General features: G+C 42.4%; 1 protein-coding gene across 4 annotated transcripts in view; it reads left to right on the forward strand.

The window, feature by feature from the left end:
* The window catches only part of LOC106562166 (leucine zipper protein 1), a 66,609-nt gene that overhangs the window by 14,961 nt on the left and 23,991 nt on the right, over positions 1–27,657 (forward strand). The window contains exons 1-2 of one of the 4 annotated variants that reach the window (XM_045714342.1): positions 10,674–11,141; positions 11,276–11,366. The exons of 2 other annotated variants lie outside the window; for them this stretch is intronic. The gene's annotated coding sequence lies outside the window, so the exon portion shown is untranslated. Of the gene's footprint in view, positions 1–10,673; positions 11,142–11,275; positions 11,367–27,657 lie in introns of those variants that run through there. One more of the 4 variants, XM_014126960.2, reaches the window with a different exon arrangement.

Genomic DNA, 27,657 nt, shown 5'->3' on the forward strand with positions numbered 1-27,657 from the left:
TGGACTCTGTTATCAGCCCGAAAGGAGAGGGTGAGGGAGAGAGCTGGACTACATGTGAATGAGTCCTCACTGAGTGATGTCGCTCGGACCCTGAGATAACAGTCGTGCCCTCTGTCTAGCCTTGGTATCCATGAGTGTGGGCGGGGGAGTTTTATGACCCGTTGGCTCACATTTGCTGTGGCAACCACCCGTCATGTTTTACACATCCCTCTCTGGCCCCCTCTCTCGGTGTCTGACGGTCGACTATAACGCATGCGTGTGAAAGAGAGGGAGCGCTCCTGGATGTCTGCTTAGCCTTTCTGAATGACAGACAGATCGCCTCCTCTCTGGTCTGCCCCCGCAGATAGAGGGAGAGAACAAGAGGAAATGGAGGGAGAAGGGGAACGAGGACGAGGGTGAGAAAGAGAGGGATGACGGACACCTGTATCCACATCTCTGCTGATTCACAACGAAGTTTTGAAATGTCACCTTCTGTATTCTGCTATTCTAACTCCACTGTAAGTTGAGTCCCTGACTGAGTTGCTAAAAATCCATTCAAATTAAAAAAAATGAGGTCCGGACCTTGGTGTTCTCATGTGTAGTTATGGCCCTGCAGGCAGGTACTGTGGTCTGTGTGCTGGTTGCCTGGAAGTGTGTGGGGCAGTAAGTAACAAAACACTGAGAAAGCACAATGATTGCTAAGTTAAACAAAGCATACAACTTTATGCACAAGGACTACTTTTAACAATTTCCACTGAAAAAGGAAGTGTTTATAAAACAATCCCTTTAACAATCCTATGGTCGGAACACGGTAAGACATGCTCATAAATAAATAAAAAGATCCAGATTTTAAACAATTGCGTTTATGGTTAAAAAAAAATTACAAAAACACATTTACTTGAACAGAGCATATGCAAAGCTTGGTAACAGAATGACGGCACCAACAGCACCAAACTTTGCATCTGCACTGTTTTTCAAGTAGATGTGTTTTTGTAAAATTTTGGGTGGAAGTGTTCCTTTGCAATCATCGGTTTTTGTTTGACATATACAGTACCAGTCAAAAGTTTGGACACACCTACTCATTCAAGGATTTTTCTTTATTTTTACTATTTTATACATTGTAAAATTATAGTGAAGACATCAACACTATGAAATAACACATATGGAATCATGTAGTAACCAAAAAGGTGTTAAACTGTTGGAAAAGCATTCCAGGTGAAGCTGGATAACAACTGTGCAAAGCTGTCATCAAGGCAAAGTAGGCTACTTTGAAGAATATCAAATATTACATTTAGTTTGATGTTTAACATGATTCCATAAGTGTTATTTCATTGTTTTGATGTCTTCACTATTATTCTACAATGTAGAACATGGTAAAAAATAAAGAAAAACCCTTGAATGAGTAGGTGTGTCCAAGCTTTTGACTGTTACTGTATATTTTTAAAGTGGAAAAATCAGTCTCAGCATCACTCCGTGACCATGGAGTCGCCCGCAGCACCTTCAAAGATTGAATAGGGCCTTCCCTCTTTCTTCCCCTGTCATTCGTAATACTCCCACTCCAAAACCACACATTTTTATTCTAGTCTGGATGTGAATGGTCTAAAACTAGCTTTGAGTGATTGTGTCCGTTATGTTTACTGTTGACTTTGGCCGTGCTTCTGTAATTCTATGTGGATAATTGCTTTGGGCCTGTATTTCTGTCAATCTCCCTTCTGCACTGTACTGTAGAGCATACATGTGGAATCACTGCTCCCCTCTGCTGTCTCTCTCTCCTGTGTCCTAAACCTAGGATCTAACAGGCGGCTTCCAAAACAAAATTCCTTCTGTGGATTATTTTTCTTTTGATCAGAAAATATACATGTTCTCAGGGTGACGAATGTTTAAACGCTAGGCTTCCCCTTCCTCCCCCTTCTACCCCCCTCTGAGTCTACTCAATTTTCTTCTGATGCTACCAAAAAAAGTGGCTTCTTTACTATTTTACTTTCCATAATCATATCTGCTAACATGTCTGGATGGAAGCTTTCGTCAGTGTTATTTTTCTGCCCGATCCATCGCAAACTCCATCAGCTCTTTGAAAAGGGCCAGTGCGTAACGAGTGGGTTGGGTGTCTCTCTTGCGCTCCCCCCTTCCCCCCCCAGCCAGCCGGTTGCTTTTGGAACTCCATATGCTAGCAGTCTCGTGACGCAAAATAGCTGTAAAAATAGAAATGTTTGAAGAATTTTAATGAAGAATTTCGAAGCCTCGTTTCAAGTCGCTAGGTCCCGTCTGACTGCTGTATCCAGGCGTTGGGGGGACAGAAATAGGGCCGTCATCACGGTTTGATCCGTTCTCTCTAACCTCTCTGGTTGGAGTGCCGTGTTGTCTTTGGCCTGGTCTAGCGAAGGAGTCTGCTGCGGAGACACACACACACACACACACACACACACACACACTGCCCATGTGCGAGGCATCATCGTCCTGCCATCTGGAAGGCCCTCATGCAGCCTCATTTATACCCGTCCTTCCTTCCCTTATTTTTCCATGCCCATCGGTTGGTCACTCATCACAGCACATATGCTGTTTTAGGTTCCATGTAAAGCTTCCAATGTCCTACTTAACCCAGAGTTAAGTATGAAATCTCTGTTTATAGGGCTGGTTGCCCGGATACAGATTAAGCATTTAACCTGGACTAAAAAGAACATTTAACTGGAGAATCCCATCGAGTTGCGAGAGCGATTGTGTGTTTTCTTCAGTCGTCTTGCTAGTAGGTTTGACATGCTTACCAATCACTGTTTTCCCTGTACAGTAGGCAACTTTCAACCTGTCACAAGGTGATTTACTCTCGTTATGTAAGCATTTCGTTAATGTATATCATGCATGTCCCGTACGACTAATAAAACTTGGAACCTTTATTGGACCTGCATACAGCCATAATAGGATAAGTAAGGCACTTCCTTGTCTGGTGTTCCTGCCTCTCCCTCCCTCCCTGCCTGCCTCGGTGACATGGGCCTTCCTTTGTCCTGAGTAATAATGCTACAGGAAGACCTGGCTACCGCGGCAGCTCGCTCCACAGGAATCCTTAACACTCCTAGACCTGACTAGCTCATTTGTGTTCTGGAATACGCTGCTTTTTCTTTTAGGATCCAACATTCTGGCCTTTTTATTTTTTTCTTCTTGTGTGTCTGGATGTATTTGTCAAGCTAAGCTGGCCCTCCTCCCCTTTGCTGTGAACTGAACAATGCCCTGTCATGGTTCTACACGTTGTGTTCAGTTACTTGATTGAGCCACAGTTTGCTGTTTCTCATTTTCTGACTGGCATTCAGCTTCACTCAGCATCCTCGGTCCTTCCCTCCCCACTGACAGAAGTCAGCTATTTTACTGTGTTGGTGCTCTTGATAACTTTGATAAACATGCCTCTAAGTGCCAGATGTGAGTATTCCCCTCCCTGGTCAAACAAGGGCACAACAGTGACTGTGGTGGTGCCAAGGGCCAAGAAAATCCTTTGCCCACCCACTTGGACCGACCAACTCATTGTAATTCTCCCTTTTTCACAATCTCCCTTCATTTCCCTTTCTCCTTCCCTCATGCTGGTCTGAGGATGGGTGTGGATAGGTGGGCCCCAGCGTCGGCCATGAAGAATGCAGTTAAAGTCCTGTTTTATATGCTCTCCCTCCGAGCTGGAGGTCTAAGAAGCATCTGGCCCCTCCGACATGCCAAACACAAAAGCCCTGAATGGGCAGCAGACCTTATAAGGAAGCAATACGAATCAATTCAAGTCCAAGAAATACCTTTTTTACCCAAGTGAGTCACCTTATTGTGTGGGTTGGCCTGGAGAATGTTCTGTAACTATTTTAAAATGAAGAGGAGCAGCAATAGCAGGAGGCTAATACTACTGCTTTTTGGGATAACGATGACAATTGTCAAGTAACTGTACATCGTTTTGCTGCTTTTACTCCCTTCCTTCCATTATGGGGTGTACAGTGCAGAACAAAAGCTTTTTGAAAAAGAGGAATAAAAGACTTATAGGTATACTTCAGGATTTTGGCAATGAGATCCATACTGGACACAGATATAGAAAATGCTATCCACGAGTTCATCTGACTCTGGGGAAGTAGATAAAATCCTGAAGTATGCCTTAAAGATGTCCTCCTGCTATTTTTGAGCTTTTACTTTTGAAAAGCAATATCCCAAGTATAAATACAGTACAAAAATAAAAAATACAATAAAGTACACACACTAAAGGGTAAAAAGCATATGTTTTCAGGTACTGCAAACTTCAAGGAGTGGGTCTAATGGGAATCCGTGATGTCACCGGCCTCTCCCCTTGCTTCAAGAAGAATAGAGGAACAATGGAGAACAAAAGAGGAAAGCCTCCCCACTTGTGCTTTGTCATGACTGACTTAAAAAAAGTAAAGCGGGTGTTAAATGAGGTGAAAAGGAGACTGGAGTGCCACGTTAAGGTTGCTTTTCATCTTGGGATAAAATATTATAATACATCAAATCAGTTTATTGGTCGCATATACATTTGCAGATGTTATCGCGGCTGCAGCGAAATGCTTGTTTTTCTAGCTATAGCAGTGCAGTAACACCTAGCAATACATACAAAATCCCCAAATAAAGAAGTTAAGAAATGTCGCAACAAATCCAATTAACAACCCACTGTAACAGTACTCCAAATGCAATATATACGTATCTACACCTGATGAATTTACACAAGATATACTTGGAATGATATGTACAGCAGTAGATATATTAGTGAGCTATGTTAAATCCAGTGTATAAATATGCTATGTGTATTAACAGTGTAACTAAAATGCAATGTACAGTAGTAGAAATATTAGAATGAGCCATGTAGCATACAGGGTATTCGGAAAGGTTTCAGACCACTTACATTTTTTCCACATTTTGTTACATTTAAAGCCGTATAATAAAATGTATTAACCTCTCTGGTATCAGAGCCAGTGACAACAGCCAGTGAAATTGCAGGGCGCCAAATTCAGATATCCCATAATTAAAATTCCTCAAACATACAAGTATTGTACACCATTTTAAAGAAACTTCTTGTTAATCAAAAAGGCTTTACAGCGAAAGCACACCATGCGATTATGTTAGGACGCGCCTAGCCACAAGTAACCATAAAGACATTTTCCAGCCAAGGAGAGGACTCACAAATGTCAGAAATAGCGATTTTTAAATGAATCACTAACCTTTGATCTTCATCTGGTGGCACTCCCAGCACTCCATGTTACACAAATGTTCGTTTTGTTCGATAATGTCCCTATTTATGAAATCACATTTACAAGACTCAGTACTTTGTTGAAGCACCTTTTGGCTGTGATTACAGCCTCGAGTTGTCTTGGGTATGATGCTACAAGCTTGGCACAGCTGTATTTGGGGAGTTTCTCCCATTCTTCTCTGCAGGTCCTCTCAAGCTCTGTCAGGTTGGATGGGGAGCGTCTCTGCACAGCTATTTTCAGGTCTCTCCAGAGATGTTCAATCGGGTTCAAGTCCCGGCTCTGGCTGGTTTGCCGCAACAAATACATTTTTTTAAGGGTTTCATCTATTCCGTTTCAGTCAACCAAGACTACAGCAGCCAATCAGAGCCTTGTTCTATCCCATGCTTCCCACACCTGTTGTTGGCGGTTCTCCCAAGTGATGTTGCGAGTAGCTTAGTTCATTAGCTGGGGGATATGAACTGAGATGAAGGAAATGCAAGAACAGTTACTGCCAATGAAAGATGCTGTGTCTGTTGTTTTGGCTTATGTTTGTTTTAAACCTAGTAATATCGAGCAGAGTGAGGCGGTGTGCTTGAATTGTTGCAAAACTATAACAACCACTTGTAGTAACACAAGCAACTTATTCTACTATTTGAAACACAGGGATGTAAATACAGCATGACGAATGCATGGCGAAGAAAAATTAGGTCTAGGCCAACAAGCGTCATCACGAGCAAAGCCCAGGCAACAATCCATTACGGAATCGTTTGCGCACACAACTCCCTATGCAACACACTCACCGACGGAATGAAATAACAGGTGCCATATCACGTTGCAAGCAAAAGACATGGCCCTAAATTCAACAGTTGAACAAAGTAGGTTCCGAAGATGCTCCCTTCACCACACTGTGTAAAGGGACCATTTCAGTCATCTGTGATTTGCACACTGAGAAACTTTTCACCCTCTCCACTGGGGCCCCATCGATGTGGATGTGGGCATGCTGTCTCCTGTAGTCCACAATCAGCTCTTTCATTTTGTTGACGTTGAGTGAGAGGTTATTTTCTTGGGACCACTCCGCCAAGGCACTCACCACTTTCCTGTAGACTGTCTTCGTTGTTGGTAATTAGGCCTACCACTGTTGTTGTCAGCGAACTTGATGATTTAAGTTGGAGACGTGCGTGGCACCACAGTCATGGGTGAACAGGAAGTATAGGAGGGGACTGAGCACCCACCCTTGTGGGGCCCCCATGTTGAGATCAGCGTTGGGGAGGTGTTTCTTACCTTCCTCTTGGAGTTGTCCCATCAAGAAGTCCAGGACTCAGTTGCACAGCAAGATGTTCAGGCCCTGAGCTTAGTGATGAGCTTGGAAGGCACTATGGTGTTGAAGGCTGAGCTGTAGTTAACCTCTTACATCTAGACGTTCCGCTAGCGGAACACCTGTTCCAATATCCAATGATGGGCGTGGCACGAATTACAAATTCCTCAAATGCAAAAACTTCCATTTTTTAAACATATGACTATTTCACAGCATTTTAAAGACAAGACTCTCCTTTATCTAACCACACTGTGCAATTTCAAAAAGGCTTTACAGCGAAAGCAAAACATTAGATTATGTCAGCAGAGTACCCAGCCAGAAATGATCAGACACCCATTTTTCAAGCTAGCATATAATGTCACAAAAAACAAAACCACAGCTAAATGCAGCACTAACCTTTGATCTTCATCAGATGACACACCTAGGACATTATGTTATACAATACATGCATGTTTTGTTCAATCAAGTTCATATTTATATCAAAAACCAGCTTTTTACATTAGCATGTGACGTTCAGAACTAGCATACCCCCCGCAAACCTCCGGTGAATTTACTAAATTACTCACGATAAACGTTCACAAAAAACATAATTATTTTAAGAATTATAGATACAGAACTCCTTTGTGCAATTGAGGTGTCCGATTTTAAAATAGCTTTTCGGTGAAAGCACATTTTGCAATATTCTGAGTAGATAGCCCAGCCATCACGGCTAGCTATTTAGACACCCACCAAGTTTAGCCCTGACCAAAGTCAGATTTACTATTAGAAATGTTTGATTACTTTTGGTGTTCTTAGTCAGAATGCACTCCCAGGACTGCTACTTCAATAACAAATGTTGGTTTGGTTCAAAATAATCCATAGTTATATCCAAACAGCGGCATTTTGTTAGTGCGTTCAAGACACTATCCGACGTGTAAATAAGGGTCACGAGCATGGCGCAATTCGTGACAAAAGATTTCTAAATATTCCATTACCGTACTTCGAAGCATGTCAACCGCTGTTTAAAATCAATTTTTATGCCATTTTTGTCATAAAAAAAGCGATAATATTCCGACCGGGAATCTGCGTTTAGGTAAACAGACGAAAGAAACAAAGCATGGGGTCGACGCGGGCACGCGCCTGAGTCTCACAGTACTGTACCCAGCCACTATCCAAACGCGCTACTTTTTTTCAACCAGAGCCTGCAAAGCCACGATTCAGCTTTTTGCCGCCTTCTGAGAGCCCATGGGAGCCGTAGGAAGTGTCACGTAACAGCAGAGATCCTCTGTAATGGATAGAGATAATCAAGAAGGGCAAGAAATTGTCAGACAGGGCACTTCCTGCATGGAATCTTCTCAGGTTTTGGCCTGCCAAATTAGTTCTGTTATACTCACAGACACCATTCAAACAGTTTTAGAAACTTTGGAGTGTTTTCTATCCAAAGCTAATAATGATATGCATATTCTAGTTTCTGGGCAGGAGTAATAATCAAATTAAATCGGGTACGTTTTTTATCCGGCTGTGAAAATACTGCCCCCTAGCCATAACAGGTTAATGAACAGCATTCTTTCATAGGTATTCCTCTTGTCCAGGTGGGATTGTGCAATGGAGATTGCGTCATCCGTGGATCTGTTGGGGATGTATGCAAATTGTAGTGGGTCTAGGGTGTCGGGTAAGGTGGTGATTTGGTCCTTAATTAGCCTCTCAAAGCACTTCATGATTACAAAAGTGAATGCTATGGGGCGATAGTCATTTAGTTCAGTAACCTTCGCGTTCTTGGATAAAGGAACGATGGTAGACACCTTGACGCAAGTGGGGACAACCGACTGGGATAGTGAAAGATTTTAATATGTTCGCAAACACACCAGCCAGCTGGTCTGCGCATGCTCTGAGGACACTGCTTGACACTCTCTGGCCTGGCAGCCAGAAGGGGTTTAGATTGTCTGTCTGGAAGTGAGGCGTCAATTTACACGAAGTGGCTGGCTTTCCCTTTGTATTCCGTCTACAGTCCCTACAAGTTGTTCAGGTTTTGAGTGAAATAAAGGATCTCGCGGCCTCCTTCTGGTGGGGCATATGACTGCTCTATCAACACTATACAACATTCCTGTGCACCATCCCTATCTGATGGAATGTGAGTATGAGTGGGTGGCATTGCACTTGCGGTTTGTTAGTTGCCTGAAATTGAAAAATCTATTTGGTGTTCTATTCTTTTCTTTGTTGTTTTCCGCTTCCCTCCCTTCGCCCCCCTCCCCCTTCCACCCCCCTTCCACCCTTCCCTCTCTTCGCCCCCTTCCACCCTTCGCCCCACCCTTTCCTCCCTTCGCTTCTCTCCCTTTGCCCCCCCTTCCCTCCCTTTGCCCCCCTTCCCTCCTTTCGCCCCCCCATCCCCCTTACACCCTTCCCTCCCTTCGCCCCCCTCTGGGCATCCTGTTCAGCATGTTTAATTTGGGCATTCCTTTCCTTTGCTCGCAGACAAAACAATCCAAGAACTCTCAGAGCGAACCACAGCCCCCTCCTTATCCACTTCCCTGCTAATCACTCACAGGAAATGGGCTCCCATGCAAACTAGCTCCAGCGCAGAAAGAACCCTGCGTGTATTTTAATGCCCTGAAATGTTGCGGTAAGGAAATTGAACATGAGCTCTCCCCCCGCTCACTTTCTTTCTCCCTTGCTCTCTGTGTCGTTACATAGCTGTCTGGCTTTCAACCCTTTCTTTATATACATTTTTTTCAACCATATTGTTTTGACTGATCAAGCCTTTTTCTCCATCTATTTCTTGTCTCTTAATGAAATGAGTGCTTTGGTACTTAGCTGTTTCAGTCATTTGTGCAACCTGAAAGAATAGTTCGCATACTCCGCGACGCAATTACGGATCAAGTGCCCATGTCAGTGTTATAATTGTAGCTCAAACCTCTGCTTCACAGGTTCAATCCTCTGCCTTTCTGATATCCTATCACTGTTACCATCACTCCATACTGGAGGCCCTCCATAACATACCCCGACTGGCATGTAGAACGCAACTTCTGTTACATCTGTCATGGGCTGATTTACTTTGGACTCCAGAGATCTGCCCTTTACCAGTAAGAAAAAGAGGGTACTGATCCAGAAAGATTTGATCACATGATATCAACAAATATGTCTCCTGGTTTAAGCTAAAACTGTACAGTGTCAGATGACCAATGAACTAGGAGAGGTCATTTTATAATGGCCACCCACAAACTACATGAGAAGATGTATTCGTTGTTACGTGTAAATTCTTTGTGATTTGCTGCTTTGTACTCGGAACACAGTACGACGAGATTAGAAACCAGCTTGCTCTGAGGGAGGTAGGGGTAGCAGGGTTTGCACATTTGGTAGTTATTGGTACCAGCCATGACAATATTTGGGTCAAATCTCTCCCCAAAGGACTCATGCCAGGTGGGTCAGAGGGTCTGGCTGGTTTGATGTGCACGGGGAAGTGTGTGTGTGTGTGTGGGAAAGAAAAGGTGCTTAGAAATATACACACCGGTAGATCGCTTTATCAGCCTGGATTTGACTTGAGTCAGAGGCCAAATGTTGATAAGTTCTTCAAGGCGGCTCAATGTTGTTTATTAAAGGTCCCAAAATGGGGTGGTTCTAGCTCTGTACTTCATGCCGTACTTTGCCCCCTTGCGTAATCATAGAAAGGGAACATTTTTTAAGAAATGTGGTGTACTTTCTGAAGCTGTCTTTCCGCTAGTGGTCGTAGTTTAAATGTAAACAGCATGATAATACTCCCTTCTATTCAACTGATGTAGAGGGAGGATCCATGTCTGAGTGTAAAGGTAGCAAGGCCTGTTGAGCCCCACAACTTGGAGTCAACGTTGAGACAACGCTGTGTGGTCATTTGTGTGTTTGCTGGGCTCCTTGTGACAAACTGACCTGATGCATCACCTTACAGTTAAACAGAATGTCCACTATGCGTGCCATTATTCAGCAGATCTGTTTGTTTATTCAATGACTACTGTGTGAGAGCTCATGAATGTACCATGAGCTGCCCAATACTAAGGGTTTATCCTTGAATTAGCAACATCCTTGTAGCGAAGGGTGTACTGGAATAGTCCTACTGCAGGCACAGTGGGGGTATACATTAAATACGTATGTCTGCAGTTACCAGTGTAGCGGGGGGGGGGGGGGGGTCCTCCTGTTATTTCAGTCTCTCTTTTGTCTGTCTGTGAGAACTTGTGTTCCTTCAATCTTTCCTCTCTTCTCTATAACATATTTTCCTTTTCTACGTCACTAAAGGGATGTTTCCCCCTCCTCTTCCCCACTTGAAAATCCATACCAGACATATAGTCTTAACGGTGGATTCTTTGTGCTTAATGAAACATATGGAATGCTACTGCACAAAACCGGTTCATGTGTCAGAAGAAAGAAAAGAAAATCTCCTGGTCTTCTGTGGCAACCCATGTTTGAGAGGAGAAGTAGTGCTCGACGTCGGGCCAGAATGGAATGAATGGAGCACTGTTGTTGGGCCAGGCCAGCCAAAAACGATTGTCTGGTCATGCATGAGACAATTGCTGAGCAACGAAATGTGGCACATATCTGACTGACTTCTCAGTTCTCAGACCACCTCAAGTCAATGGCTGCATTTACCCAGGCAGCACAATGCTGATCATTTGTCCAGATCAATGGGGCTACCTGTGTAAACACAGGTAAGATGCCTTCGTATGAACGGTTCTTTTTACACTGATCCCATTGTCAGTTGACTACCAAGCGCAACAATGGTGAAAGGATGCTATGAATCATTACTAACTCATATGTTGGTTTGCCCTGTGTGTCCCCTCAGGTTATAGGGCTTGTGGATAGAGCTCCATGGTGAAACCACCTGGAGACAGAGGCCTTGTTTACCAGCTTCTTAGCACCCAAATAAGCAGCAGGTAAATTGTCTGTGTCAAGACTGTGTACACTTAAGATTACAGTATCTACATCCTAGTTCCTGTATTTGTTCAGTGTGTGTGTGTTTGTCAAGACTGTCTTTCATACCCTTACCGGATCTACATCTGTAGAGATTGTATTTTTGTGTGCGCGCGCGCGCACTGTAGCCAAATGTTTGTGTATTGGCACTCCTGTGCCCATATGTGTGCGGCAATTTGTTTTTTTATCCAGCTGGTCAGTTGGAATAGGAAACGCAGTGTGAATTTGGTAGGAAGGTTCCGGATTCCAAGGCCGGTTCTTACCTCTGAACCCTTTGTAAGCCTGTTTCCTGGCGGGCCTGGGCAGTGTTGCACTAAAGCCAGCGTTGTGCTTCCTTCCCTATACCCTTAGGTCAGCGAGGAGTGGCACACATACACACGCAGTGCAGGGTTTCCAGGTCAAAAGCGCATAGCCCAAAACCCACAAGGCCTGAAAACTGTTGCAACATTTATCCAATCCTTTTCTCATAACGTTATCGAGCTAATTAAGAAGCAAAATTTGGTTTTCCATCAAAATTAATAATTATTGCGAGCTATAATAAATAAATCGCTTTTGCCCTTGTACATAACTCTAGATAAATCTGACAGGAGGGTTTGTGATGAAAGTTGGACAGAGGATCTCAATCTCTGTGCAAGAAACACTTGGACGAACTTAAAAAAACGAATGTTAGGAGGTTTTGTGGCAATTTTGCCGTTATGTGTCAGATGTTACTAAGACTACAAAGTACAAACTGTTATAAATGGCCTATTTGCGAGATTGACTTTTAATAGGCTACTAAATCTGGGTTTATGATTGTAATTAAACGTTGCCATGGTTTACTTAGCTAGATGCAGGTAGCCTATGTATGTTTTATTTGTTTATTTATTTAAAAAATACAACTGTTAATGTTATGCCATGTATGTTTTTTCTGAAAAAAAGTGGCCTATATCTAATTTCAGATAGCTTAGTCTAGGTAAGATGAATGACTAGGCAGTTTGCTTAGTTCAAATTGGTAGACAAATTTATTTCACATGATTAAGCGAGGCGATTTCGAGGTAAGAAGTGCTTGTGTTTCCCAATAGCCTGCTGGAATAGGCTACTGAGGATTGGGATGTAATTTCAGTCACTGAATTATATATTAATATGTACAGTACCATTTTTCAAGGCTTTTTCTTAATTTGTTTTACTGTTTTCTACATTTTAGAATAATAGTGACGACGTCAAAGCTATGAAATAACACATGGACTCATGTAGTAACGAAAAAAGTGTTAAACAGATCAAAATATATTTTAAATGTGAGATTCTTCAAAATAGCCACCATTTGCCTTGATGACAGCTTTTCACACTCTTGGCATTCTCTCAACCAGATTCATGAGGTAGTCACCTGGAATGCATTTCAATTAACAAGTGTTCGTTGTTAAAAGTTGATTTGTGGAATTTCTTTCCTCTTTAATGCTTTTGAACAAATCAGTTGTGACAAGGTAGGGGTGGTACACAGAAGATAGCCCTATTTGGTAAAAGACCAAGTCCATATTATGGCAAGAACAGCTCAAATAAGCAAAGAGGAATGACAGTCCATTACTTTAAGACAGGAAGGTAAGTCAATCTGGAAAATTTCAAGAACTTTGTAAGTTTCTTTACGGGCAGTTGCAAAAACCATCAAGGGCTATGATGAAACTGGCTCTCATGAGGACCGCCACAGGAAAGGAAGACCCAGAGTTACCTCTGCTGTAGAGGATAAGTTCATTAGAGTTAACTGCACCTCAGATTGCAGCACAAATAAATGTTTCACAGAGTAACAGACACATCAACTGTTCAGATGAGACTGTGTGAATCAGGCCTTCATGGTCGAATTGCTGCAAAGAAACCACTACTAAAGGACACCAATAAGAAGAGGAGACTGGCTTGGGCCAAGAAACACGAGCAATGAAAATTAGACCGGTGGAAATCTGTCCTTTTGGTCGGAGTCCAAATTTGAGATGTTTGGTTCCAACCGCCGTGTCTTTGTGAGAAGCAGAGTAGGTGAACAGATGATCTCTGCATGTGTGGTTCCCACCGTAAAGCATGGAGGAGGTGTGATGGTGTGGGGGTGCTTTGCTGTCTGTGACTCATTTAGTATTCAATGCACACTTAACCAGCATGGCTACCACAGCATTCTGCAGCGATACTCCATCCCATCTGGTTTGTGCTTAGTGGGAGTGTCATTTGTTTTTCAACAGGACAATGACCCAACACACCTCCGGGCTGTGTAAGGGAAATTTGACCAAGAAGGAGAGTGATGGATTGCTGCATCAGATGACCTGGCCTCCACAATCACCCAACCTCAACCCAATTGAGATGGTTTGGGATGAGTTGGGCCGCACAGTGAAGGAAAAGCAGCCAACAGGTGCTCAGCATATGTGGGAACTCCAAGACTGTTGGAAAAGCATTCCAGGTGAAGCTGGTTGAGAGAATGCCAAGCGTTTGCAAAGCTGTCAAGGCAAAGGGTGGCTACTTTGAAGAATCTCCCATATGAAATGTATTTTGATTTTTACTTTTTTTTATTGGTTACTACATGATTTCATTATTTCATGGTTTTTATGTCTTCACTGTTATTCTACAATGTAGAAAATGGCAACCCTGGTGCAGTGGCACACAGACACAGAAGCTCACACACGGAGCGCCAGCTCACACGGATGCCCTCAATAACACCCTCCCAGTAATGTGCTCTCTCCGTAAAACTTACTCAGCACTGGGAAAAGCCACAGAAAATGTGTCACTGACTGTCCAAGTCAAGTCTACTCGGGCTGCGGGCACCGTCTGCTTTAGCATGCTAATAACTTTGGATAGTATCTATGAACACTTATCTATGGAGATTGGTACATTTAAGCAATTTAGCAAGAAGGGGTGTGGTATATGGCCAATATAGCACGGATTAGGACTGATAAAAATACCTGTGATGTACTGTCTGATATAACACTGCTGTCAGCCAATCGGCATTCACGGCTCGACCCACCTGGTTTATAAAATCAAGTATCCAAAGGAGACTGTTTAATCCCATAGAGGCTTGACTAATTGGTCTTCCCATTCGGTTGTATTCTTTCTTCTAATGTAAATTAGAACATGGTCAATGTGGGTCGTTGTCATGGTAAAGGACGTCGACTGCGTATTGTTGTAAATACTGCATATACAGAAGTTTGAGAAGAGACTGTATGAATATGATATGCTGTATCATATCTCCCAGTGGTAGTGGCTAGAACTACTGTATCCATTCCAAACATACAGCTACTGTCACTGACAGTAATGAGTCAATCAACAACCCAGACGTATTATCGGTCTTTCTGTCTCTGTAGACTCAAGTAGCAGGCACATGCACTGTAAGATGAATTCTCCACCACCTCACTCTCTGTATAGTTCCACCCCTGTCCTCCGTTTATCTCCATGGGTTTATTCCTTTGTGTCTTTTTAAATACCGCTGCATTATAAGGTAAGCGAAAGGGGAGGGGGAATGAGGCACCAGTCTCTGCTCTGTGACAGAGCTACGCTGGCCGGTGTGATGTCTATTCCCCTGACTGCAGGCTGGATGCACCTCCATCTACCACCCAACCTCTTCTGTTTATTCTAAACAACATCACATTACTCCCGCTCTGTTTCTCTCTTATCACTTCTACTGCCTCTTTTTTCTCCTCTGCCTCACTTTCTCCATTTCTCTTTATTTCTCTCCTTCCCCCTCTCTCTCTAGCCTGTGATGATGATGATGATGATATGTGCTGCATTGTTCCGGTCTGGCAAAGCCCTGCTCAGCATTCTGTGGGCTCACTCCCCATCGCTTTGTAGCTCTTTCTGTCTTTCTCATACCCTGTCTTTCTCATACCCTGTCTTTCTCATACCCTGTCTTTCTCATACCCTGTCTCTCCTACTTAGTTACTCATCCCTCTGTCAGCCTCTCACACAAGAGATGCAGTGATTCTGAAGCTCCCACAGTGCCGTCTTGCAGCCGCTGTGGGTATCTAATGCCAACACTCGCTGCCAGGCTGTGCCCACGGGAGAGGGCTGGCATCCAGACGGACTGATGGGAGGGAGGGAGAGAGGATATGTTAATCAATCTTTGAAGTATCTTTGACTAGTGCCCGAGGGCATCTGTTCTGGCAGTTGCTGACACACGAGAACACACACACTCACAGACATGCATACTTACCATCTACTTGAGAGACACACACACACACCGTCTCACCAGTTGTGCACTGTACTACACTCATATGACATGCCCCACAAATGTTCCATCAGAATTCAATCTGGGCCTTGGTCCCAATAGCCATCTCACTGGGCTCTTACTAGCAGGGGTGGGAAATTCAAGTCCCCGGGGGTCTGATTGGTGTCACAGTTTTGCCCCAGCTAACACACCTGACTCCAATAATCATCTAATCATGATCTTCAGTTTAGAATGAAATTTGATTAATCAGCCGTGTTTTGCTAGGTATGGAGAAAGTGTGCCCCCAATCAGGCCCCTGAGGACTGGAGTTTCCCACCCCTGTTTAGAGGGTCCTCTCACTGTCCTATTGTATTGTCCCTGACTCATGTATTGTGCTGTAACCTTAAACTGGTGGAGTGCTTTTGGGCATTGGTGCCAGTGTGCATACCCTACCTGTTTTTTCTGACCTTGAAAGTGGATGGAAGTCAATAGAGGAGAGAGCAGAGATAATTCTTGGATATAGAAAACCAATGGAACGTCTCAGTTTAAGGAATGTATTTATTTGACAGGGACAGTGGACATTCATCAACAGCATTTCAGTCTTCGCATTAAGTCCAGGATACTAAGTACCAGTTAGTATTGTTATAGCCCACTTAAGTTTTTTTTCTTCTTCTTTTTACAATTGGTTTGGAGTTAATGTTTTATTTGAAAATGCTTGTGTATTTCATTATAGTGGATTTATGTTCCATCTTGTAAGAGACGTGTAATTTTGGAGCTGTGTGTTTTAGTGTCTTGTCTGATTCTATGAGACCTAATGGTATGGAGCTGTGTGTTAGTATCTAGTCTGATTCTATGAGACCTAATGGTTTGGAGCTGTGTGTTAGGTCTCATAGAATCAGACTAGATACTAATGGTATGGAGCTGTGTGTTAGGTCTCATAGAATCAGACTAGATACTAATGGTATGGAGCTGTGTGTTGGGTCTCATAGAATCAGACTAGATACTAACACACAGCTCTAAACCATTAGGTCTCATAGAATCAGACTAAATACTAACACACAGCTCTAAACCATTAGGTCTCATAGAATCAGACTAGATACTAATGGTATGGATGAGTTTGAGTGCATGCTGTAGCTTGGAGCTTGGCATGTTCATGTATGTGTGTTAATGGTTGTCGGGCAGTCTGTGTGGGGGTAGAGACGGAGTCATAGTTGTAGAGTCTGTGTGGGGGTAGAGACGGAGTCATAGTTCTAGAGAGTCTGTTCTACCCCTCACAGACTCTAGAGACTGAGTTATACAGTAGTTCTAGAGAAGGGGGAGAGAGAGAGCGAGTGGGGAAGTGCTCCCGATTGCTTGCTGCTGACCAAAGTAAACAGTAGGTTGCCAGTTGGAGTGGGACACAGTGTCTCTCTGTGTGTTTGTTCACGAACGATCATGTGAGTGTATTAGATTGTACATTATATACAGTCTGTTCCAAGCATCTGTACAATGTGCTCAGACAAGTAGCCAAATGTAAGTGATGCAGGACAGGAACATGCTCTGTCTCCCTCCCTCTGCCCATCTGTTCCCACTCAGTGAACCTGCCTGTTGCCTAAGCTCTTCTCTTTCCTTTTATCTGCCCAAGGCTGCCTGTTTCTGATGACATCATTACTTAGTGAAGGGGAGGGGCGGGACTCACAATGGCTGGCCCATGTCCTCTAAATACTGTTTTCACAACAGGACTTCCCTCTGATCAACACACACACGCACCTACATTCCCAACACTTCCATTTATTTTTATTAAACTTTTTATTTAACTAGGCAAGTAAGTTAAGAACAAATTCTTATATACAAAGACGGCCTACCCCGGCCAAACCCGGACGACGCTGGGCCAATTGTGCGCCGCCCTATGGGCGAGTAATAAAAGGTATATCTTTGTAACAAATGAGGATGATCTGAGTAATAAAGGCAACACACACAATGGAGCCCTCCTCTAACGAATCATCAGCTATAATATGAATGGTCAACACACTTCTTCCTTCTCGTAATCGATGACCACGTTTATGTGCACACACACTTTCCATTATTATTCAGGATACTCAACTGTTCTGTGTTTGAGTTAAGGCGTGAACATCATGTCCTGTTTACAATAACCTGAAAAAGCTTTTATCCCGGTTATGAGAAATCCGGATAAGATGCCTGGGATATGCTGATCTTAGACAGGATACTGTGGCAGGTAAACATCCTATCCCGTTTATTGTTGTTTTTCACGGTCTGCTCAGGCTCAGTTTCGCATATCATGGGTGTTGTGTGACGTGTTCATCTGATTGTCAAATAAATAATTGTAAAAAGTAGGCTATGTGCGCAGTTCCATCCACCATAGTTCCATAATTTATTTTCTTGATACTTCATACTGGAACACATGCAGGCTATTTTCACCTGTAAACTTTCTGCTTATAATTTCCGACATTTTGGTAGGCTATTTGTTTGTCAACTATAGTTATATACATGCAGCTTCTCTTCTGTCATAACTTGTTGTCCCAGAAGACTAAATAAAGTAGTGCCCACCAGAATAATGTCTTACATTGATAGAATGAATTAGCAATGTAGTTTAACTATTAGGAAATGAAATGAAAAGCTGAGAATTATGAAACGTTTCTGATAAGACGACTTGGTCTTGGGTGCATATTTTATGTGGTTGAAATACTGTCTGCTCAGCATCTGCTTGCATCAGTGTCAAAGATAACACATTGCACTAGGGTTGGGTGCTATTCAGAGTTTCATATCATACCGTTTTTCTCTCATCTTGGGATTTACGGTATTACCGGTTTAGTACACAAGCGGCGTGAAAAAAACAGAAAAAAGCCCCTTGTGTGCCGATTTACCAGAATGCTAACAAAATTAGCACAAGTAATAGCACATTTTTATGGAAACAGCTAGCTAAATATGCTAAAACGCACAAACGAAAATAAACAAATTGCAAAGACAGGCATTCCAGCTCATGAAGTTATACATATACAGTACCAGTCAAACGTTTGGATACACCTACCCATTCAAGGGTTTTCTTTATTTTTACTATTTTCTACATTGCAGAATAATAGTGAAGACCATCAAACTATGAAATGGCACATATGGAATCATGTAGTAACCAAAAAAGTGTTAAACAAATCAAAATATAATTTATATTTTAGATTATTCAAAGTAGCCACCCTTTTGCCTTGATGATAGCTTTGCACACTCTTGGCATTCTCTCAACCAGCTTCACCTGGAATGCTTTTCCAACAGTCTTGATGCAGTTCCCACATATGCTGAGCACTTGTTGGCTGCTTTTCCTTCACTCTGCAGTCCAACTCATCCCAAACCATTGAGGTCGGGTGATGCAGCACTCCATCACTCTTCTTGGTCAAATAGCCCTTACACAGCCTGGAGGTGTGTTTTGGGTCATTGTCCTGTTGAAAAACTAATGGTAGTCCCACCAAGCGCAAATCAAATGGGATGACAAATCGCTGCAGAATGCTGTGGTAGCCATACTGGTTAAGTGTGCCTTGAATTAGAAATAAATCACCGACAGTGTCACCAGCAAAGCACCATCACACCACCACCTCCCTGCTTCACGGTGGGAACCACACATGCGGAGATAATCCGTTCACCTACTCTGCGTCTCACAAAGACATGGCGATTGGAACCAAAAATCTCAGTTGGACTCATCAGACCAAAGGACAGATTTCCACCGGTCTAATGTCCATTGCTCCTGTTTCTTGGCCCAAGCAAGTCTCTTCTTCTTATTGGTGTCCTTTTAGTTGTGGTTTCTTTGCAGCAATTTGACCACAAAGGCCTAATTCATGCCGTCTCCTCTGAACAGTTTATGTTGATGTGTCTGTTACTCTGTGAAGCATTTATTTGGGCTCCAATCTCTAATGAAGTTATCTGCAGCAGAGGTAGCTTTGGGTCTTCCTTTCCTGTGGCTGTCCTCATGAGAGCCAATATCATCATAGTGCTTGATGGTTTTTGCGACTGCACATGAAGAAACTTCTAAAGTTTTAGGAATTTCCCGGATTGACTGACCTTCAGGTCTTAAAGTAATGATGGACTGTTTCTCTTTGCTTATTTAAGTTGTTCTTGTCATAATATGGACTTGGTCTTTTACCAAATAGGGCTATCTTCTCTATACCACCCGTACCTTGTCTCAACACAACTGATTTGGCTTAAACGCATTAAGAAGGAAATTCCACAAATAAACTTTCAACAAGGCACACCTGTTAATTGAAATGCATTCCAGGTGACTACCTCATGAAGCTGGTTGAGAAAATGTCAAATGTGCAAAGCTGTCATCAAGATAAATGGTGGCTACTTTGAAGAATCTCACATTTAAAATGTATTTTGATTTAACACTTTCGTTACTACATGATTCCATATGTGTTGATTGATGTCTTCATTGTAGAATAACAATGTAGAAAATAGTAAAAATAAAGAAAAACCATTGAATGAATAGGTGTGCCCAAACCTTTAACTGGTACTGTATATAGAGTGCATTCAGAAAGTATTCAGACACCTTCACTTTTTCTTCATTTTGTTACATTACAGCCTTATTCTAAAATGGATTTACTTTTTTTTTTATTCTCAATCGACACCCAATACCCCATAATGACAAAGCAAAAACAAGTTTTTAGACATTTTTGCAAATGTTTTTAAACAAACTTATGACATTTACATAAGCGTTCAGACTTTTTACTCAGTACTTTGTTGAAGCACCTGAGGCTGTGATTACAGCCTAGAGTCTTCTTGGGAATGACGTTACAAGTTTGGCACACCTGTAATTGGGGAGTTTCTCCCATTCATCTCTGCATCTCCTCTCAAGCTATGTCAGGTTGGATGGGGAGCGTCGCTGCACAGCTATTTTCAGGTCTCTCCAGAGATGTTCAAGTCCGGGCTCTGACTGGGCCACTCAAGGACATTAAATTCCGAAGCCACTCCTGCTTTGTCTTGGCTGTGTGCTTAGGGTCGTTGTCCTGTTGGAAGGTGAACCTTCACCTCAGTCTGAGGTCCTGAGCTCTCTGGAGCAGGTTTTCATAAAGGATATTTCTGTACTTTGCTCTTTCCCTCTCCTGACTAGTCTCCCAGTTCCTGCCACTGAAAAATGTGATGCTGCCATCACCATGCTTCACCATTGGGATGGTATTTACCAAGTGATGAGCGGTGCCAGGTTTCCTCCAGATGTGACGCTTGGCATTCAGGCCCGAGTTCAATCTTGGTTTCATCAGACCAGAGAATCTTGTTTCTCATGGTCAGAGTCCTTTAGGTGCCTTTTTGACCATCTCCAAGCAGGCTATCTTGTCTTTTTTACTGAGTAATGGCTTCCGTCTGACCCCTCTACCATAAAGGCCTGATTGGTGGAGTGCTTCAGAGATGGTTTTCTTTCTGGAAGGTTCTCTCATCTCCACAGAGGAACTCTGGAGCTCTGGCAGAGTAACCATCGGGTTCTTGGTCACCTCCCTGACCAAGGCCCTTCTCCCCCGATTGCTCAGTTTGGCCAGGCGGCCAGCTCTAGGAAGATTCTTGGTGGTCTTCCATTTAAGAATGGAAGCCACTGTGTCCTTGGACCTTCAATGCTGCAGAAATTGTTGGTACCCTTCCCTAGATCTGTGCCTCGACACGTGGACTCCCAAGTTATAGAAACATCAAAAGGATGATCAATGGAAACAGGATGCACCTGAACTAAATTTCAAGTCTCATAGCAAAGGGTCTGAATACTTACGTGAATAAGGTATTTCTGTTTAATGGGGTATCATGTGAAAATAAAAGTAGTTTAATTCATTTTAGAATAAGGCTGTAATGTAACAAAGTGTGTGGGAGGGGGTCTCAATACTTTCCGAATGCACTGTACAGTAGGTAGGAGCTTAATGTTATTTTTGGTGAGTTTTGACATTTACAAGCAAAATGTAAATGAGACATTGTACAAATGAACAACATTTTGACGCATGCGTCTCTTAAGGAGGAATAGTACTGACTCTGGAGCAGCACGTGTACACGCTGTGCCTGTTTGGAGTCTGAAGACTCTATAGGGCAACAAGCCTGCCTGCTCTGCTCGGGGAAGCTGTAGCCTACATATAACTCATCCAAAGAACTTTGACTTCTCAAACATGGCAGAAAGTTAACATAATGCCCCGTCACCTTATTAATTCAGCCATTTCCTTAGATGACTAGCAAGTTAAATTGCAATTTAATTTACTTGTGTGGCTGCTAGCCAAAGAGCGTTGCACTTCTATTTTCAGCTGAATGTGCTTCACTAATGTATTTTCTGTGTAGGAAAACTATATTTGCACATCCCTGATCACTCTATTGAATAAAATACTTGCCATCAAAAAAATGTAACCGGAGTCAATACACAACTGGACTCACCTGCTCCCGCTTTCGCACGTTGCGCCATTTATAAACAAACAGACTGGCTCAGCGAACTACAGTAAGCTTCATAATGTAAAATGTGACTGGTGAAATGAAGAACACGATCTGCTTTGTCTCCTAACGTATTGCACAAGTTAACTGTAGGTATAAACTTAAAGTAGATACAAATATAAAAATATATTGAAAAACTTAAAAATAATAATAATTGTTTCAACCTTATTGACGTTTTTGAAAAACCATCCCTTGGCTATTTCCAAATACCACGGTGTACAGTCTAGAACTCACAACTACATTACACACTCATTTGTATTTTTTCAAGAGATGCTGAAACAAAGAAATCATATTTTTCCACTCCTGTTCCCAAGACAAAATGAACATTTGTATAATTCTACTGCAAGAAATACATCATTCTGCAGGAGTTCATATTACATAATGCTACAAGGTGAGAGGTTATAGGCCTACAGTCAGTGTCCATATTTTATATGAACTTAAATGACGAATGTTATGTTTTCATGGATACAGGGAAACTCGTGAGCGGGATATCGAAATAAGACCTTAAGTGCGATATGAGCTACTATCCAGAATACTGTGCACGTGTAAACGTGGTCAATGTGTCTGTCCATGACTCCAACCTGAGGACAAGGGCCTAGTAATTGTGTGGTTTTTAAATTGTCTTTCACTGGCCCTTCAGCCCCAGACGGTGTCAGAGTTGTAGAGTCGGTCAATATCTCAAGAGACACTAACGCCATGTCACCCTGCAGCACTGTGAATAAGTCTAGGATTTATTCAGATTTAAGCACGGACCCTTACTGCACCCCAGACAAAGTGTGCTGGTACGTACAGTTTGTCCTATCCCACGTACTAACTAAGTGTTTACTTTGTTAATATTACACTAAAGGGCCGACGCTCAGGTCACTCACTCCAGTTGCTGTTAGTTTTTCAGTCCAATTCCATCTGACAGTTTAAGTTTTTCGAGCGCCTTGGCTGTCATTTCAGACATGGTTAAAGTATGGGGGAACAAATATTTTGAATTGCAGCTGCGAGGCCCTGGGAAACGGTGGCCAATGTTGTCGCTGGAGGTAGCTGTGAACACATCCCATTAGAGACTACAGCCATGACGGCTCGTACGGACCGCAGTCGCCTGCAGACGCTCACAAGCGGCTGTGACTGGCGTGCGAACATGAGGAGGAGTGGTGGTCGTGTCAGTGGTATTCATATCCTCCCCCTCCCCTTTTGATCAAGATGAGATCTCCATATCTCTTCCCAGTGTTTTCCCTAAGGACATGGAGTAGCCAGCCAAATAGTCTACTCTGTTTTTGCCACAATAAATTAAGTAAAAAAAATCTAGTGTACTCTTTCAATTTTAGTTTATTCTGGCAAAAACCTAAGAAAAAAGTTTGTTCTGTCAAGTAAACATTGATTCCCTGATGAGACACTATATATAGAATTGCAGCTTCAATCTGTTTTTATTTTATCATATTGGAGCGGAATGAGGCGCTCCACTACCTATTGATCAGCAGACAAAAAGCAGCAGTAGCCTACCAGTATGCAAATTAGGGAGCCACATGAACTGCTCTCTCACCGATGCGGTTGCCGACATTGACCTCAAAGATCCGTTCAACCCATGACGAGTCACTTTAGCGGTCACTGGCAAGTCGTGACAGGAGCTTAGGAAAATACAAACGAGATCTTTGGTTGTCCCGACGCGATACCATGGATATATAACTACGTCGTAAGATTTATGAATGACAAAGGGATAGGAGATTGACTTTATTCCGTCATCTCGACACCTTTTTATGAACTTGTCAACACTTGCTGTTCGGTCGTCAGGCTATTTACTGTGCTTTGACTGCGCCCCAACTCCTTGGCTGGCTATATGAAACACGTGAATGAAAATAAATGAATGTGCCACAAAACAAAAATTATATGGATTTCAACTCATCGTTACCACTTACATTACAGGATATGACAAAGAATTATCATGCTCTCTCCGCCGTGAAAATAAATTTGACTGCAGCCAACCACAGCGCACACAAATAACATAGGTACCGGGAGGCGGGACAGAGTGTCGACTGACAAACCAGCAGTTTCCTTGTCATTGCTTGTTTTTAGACTGACAGGTGCCTTTCCTATCACGAGAAGATGCATATCTTAGCGGGAGAAAGCTATAGACTTCTCACTAGCGGATTGACACTTTGAAATGAAAACAAGCCTAGGAAAAGGCGCTTAGCCTCTCTGGGCCAGTGGGACGCTTGCGTCCCACCTAGTCAACAGCCAGTGGAATCGCGTCGCGTGAAATACAAATACCTCATAAATGCTATAACTTCAATTTCTCAAACATATGACTATTTTACACCATTTTATAGATACACCTCTCCTGAATCGAACCACGTTGTCCGATTTTCAAAAAGGCTTTACAGCAAAAACAAAACATTAGATTATGTTAGGAGAGTACCCAGCCAAAAATAATCACACTGCCATTTTCAAAGCAACTAGCATGCATCACAAATGCCCAAAACACAGCTAAATGCAGCACTAACCTTTTGACAATCTTCATCAGATGACACTCCTAGGACATCATGTTACACAATACATGCATTTTTTGGTTCGATAAAGTTCATATATATAAAAACAGCAATTTACATCGGCGCGTGACGTTCAGAAAATATTTTCCCTCAAATGCTTCCGGTGAATCAGCGCTACAATTTACAAAATTACTATTCGAAAACATTTTTAAAATGTAATATTGTCATTCAAAGAATTATAGATTAACATCTCGTGAATGCAACCGCATTGCCAGATTTAAAAATAACTTTACTGGGAAATCACACTATGCAATAAACAAGATGCTATGCTCAGAAAAATAGGCTAGGCGATACAGGTTAGCGCCATCTTGGAACCATCTAAAATCAAATATACTATTGTAAATATTCCCTTACCTTTGATTCTTTATCAGAAGGCACTTCCAGGAATCCCAGGTCCACAACAAATGTAGTTTTGTTTGAAAAAGTTAATCATTTATGTCCCAATAGCTCCTTGTTAGCGCGTTCCGAAGGCTACTCATAATGTACGAGGCGCACCGGACTTGTCGTCACGAATGTGCAAAAAAATATATATTTACATTCGTTCAAACATGTCAAACGTTGTATAACATAAATCTTTAGTGCCTTTTTCAATCAGAGCTTCAATAATATTCAAGGCGGACGATTGCATTGTGTTACTAAACGTTTCAGAACAAAAGGGTTCCCATGGGCGCCCGCGTCATAGTAGTAATGGCCCTCCCTCTATGACCAACTTTCCAAGCCTATCTTTCGGTCAGTTTCTACCATAGAAGGCTCAAACCACTTTGTAAAGACTGTTGACATCTAGTGGAAGCCTTAGGAAGTGCTAAATGAATCCTAACTCACAGTGTGTTACATAGGCAAAGTGTTGAAGGTGATTCCACAAATCAGATTTCCACTTCCTGCATGGAATCTTCTCAGGTTTTGGCCTGCCATATGAGTTCTGTTATACTCAGACACCATTCAAACAGTTTTAGAAACTTTAGTGTTTTCTATCCAAATCTACTAATTATATGCATATTCTAGTTACTGGGCAGGAGTAGTAACCAGATTAAATCGGGTACGTTTTTTTTATCCGGGCGTGCAAATACTGCCCCCTAGCCCCAACAGGTTAGAGAAAACAACACTTTCTTCCTCGATGGTCTTCTACTGCCAGAGGGCTAGCTAGCAACAGGATAATGTTTTGGTTCTGTCTTTTGATGGCTAATATTGTTTCTGTTCAGTTGCCAGCCGTGCTGCTAGGGACTCTGAGTTATATTGGTGCTGTTTAAAGTCATGACCTTAATCAGGTCGTACATTTTGGAGGGACAGAATAATCTCTGGCATGAAAGCTGACGTGGCTCTTGTTATAAATCCCCCGTAAACCCCCTCTCCAAAGCTCCCCTGTACATACACTCTGTTTTCATCTCTCTTTTGCTTTCTCTTTTGCTCCATTTCTTACCCGCCTCTGTCGCTCACTCTCCTGCTTTTACTCAATGTCTGTCTCTGTGAGTGATATGCTGCTGGCAGATGGAGGCAGGGCCTGGGTGTATCTGTGCCTGGGCCTTGGCCATAGACATGGAACACAGCAGGGAGGCTGCATACCCAGATTTGTGGGACCCAGAAAAGGCTCTGTTTTGCTGGGGAGGTTTTGGAGGGGAGTGATGAGCCTGGGGCAAATACATTTCATCCCTGATCATTATAACCATGTAAGGACTTCACCAGGCTGTTTTTGTGTCTTTTTATTTCTTTGATTCTGCATTGGTCTGTAGCACGGACGGACCTGTGACGATGTGAAAGGAGAACTTATTTTGTACTTTTTTTTTCCTCTGAAAAGGCAAAGCGAATACTGTAACTAAGGCTGGCACAATTATTGTGTAACCGCGTAAACAATAATTATGGACTATAACCGGGAACTTAAAACAATCCTCTTAATGCATTTGTTTTAATAGAAGAGGGATTGAACTTTATATTCAAGTAGATATAGTTTACCCATTGGCAGTTTTTCACTTCTATATGAAGTGGGTAAATTTGATCCTTTTATGGGCAGAACGTGCATGGTCAGGAGGAGAAGCTTAAAACCATTCATTTCTGAGACTGGTGTGTCACTAAAGTTGTTGGATTCATTAGGTATGTCATAGCTCAAAACATGTTTTTACAATTAATAACCGTGGCTATTTGCATGACAATTAATCATTACCTAAAATTCCATAATCATTACAGCCCTAACTGCAACATTGCAGTTGTAACAATTGCTGACATTGCGCAATCAATATCGTTAAGGGACGTGTCCACTCTTGTCCCACCTACAGGCTGTTATCAAGTCTTGATTTTACCAGGAAGGAAAGAAGTAAACATGGTTGATTTGTCATTGATTTTCAGGTCCATCAAGTTTGTTTTATTCTGTCTGTTGGTCCATCCTTTAGTTAACCTGGCATATAACCAGGGACAGAAAAACATAGTTAAGTATTTGGCTCATTCACAGAAACATCTTGGATTTCCAGTAGGGTATGAGAAAGCCACAAAGACTTGACAGAAAGCTTGCAATTAAACACCTGAGTTGGTATTGATGTCAACCCAGAAAGGGGCATCTGCTTTGTCGCCATGTTGCTATGTGGTCAGACTAAATTTACTTAAGTATCAACATTCTTGAGCGACATTTTGTTTACACAGTATTACACCACATTTCTTTACTCATACTAAGCAGTCATTTCTCCCATTTCTCAAGAAGGAAAGCAAAGAACATGTATTTAGTTTTTGTTGTCCAATTTCAGTTCCCTTTTATGAACTGCTACTACAGGCTTTCAGTTTGAGTTGTGGCTCTATTGAAACGTCAAACTTCCTTTCATTTATTTAACATTTTTTTGCCACAAAAAAAGAAAGCAAGGAAAAGTGACATGACAGGAAACGACAGAACCGAACATTATAGGATGGTTTTCTTTCTTGGAAAAACAAAAAAAATGCAGCACAGGCATCAGGTTGCCGCCATCTTGTGGCTTCCGCTGGCCTGCCAGTATCCAGAAGCACAACTGAGGACAGCCAAGAGGCCCACAGTTTGAGTCCTCAGTGTCTAAGCTAATATTACAGACACAGAGACAGACAGACCATCTAAAGATGAGGTTGAAGCCATTGTCATTGGCAAGGGGCACCGAGCCGACGGTTATTAACAAATGTTTACGAGGA

The sequence above is a fragment of the Salmo salar genome, chromosome ssa01 (assembly GCF_905237065.1).
Source record: "Salmo salar chromosome ssa01, Ssal_v3.1, whole genome shotgun sequence".
NCBI classification, from domain to species: Eukaryota; Metazoa; Chordata; class Actinopteri; order Salmoniformes; family Salmonidae; genus Salmo; species Salmo salar.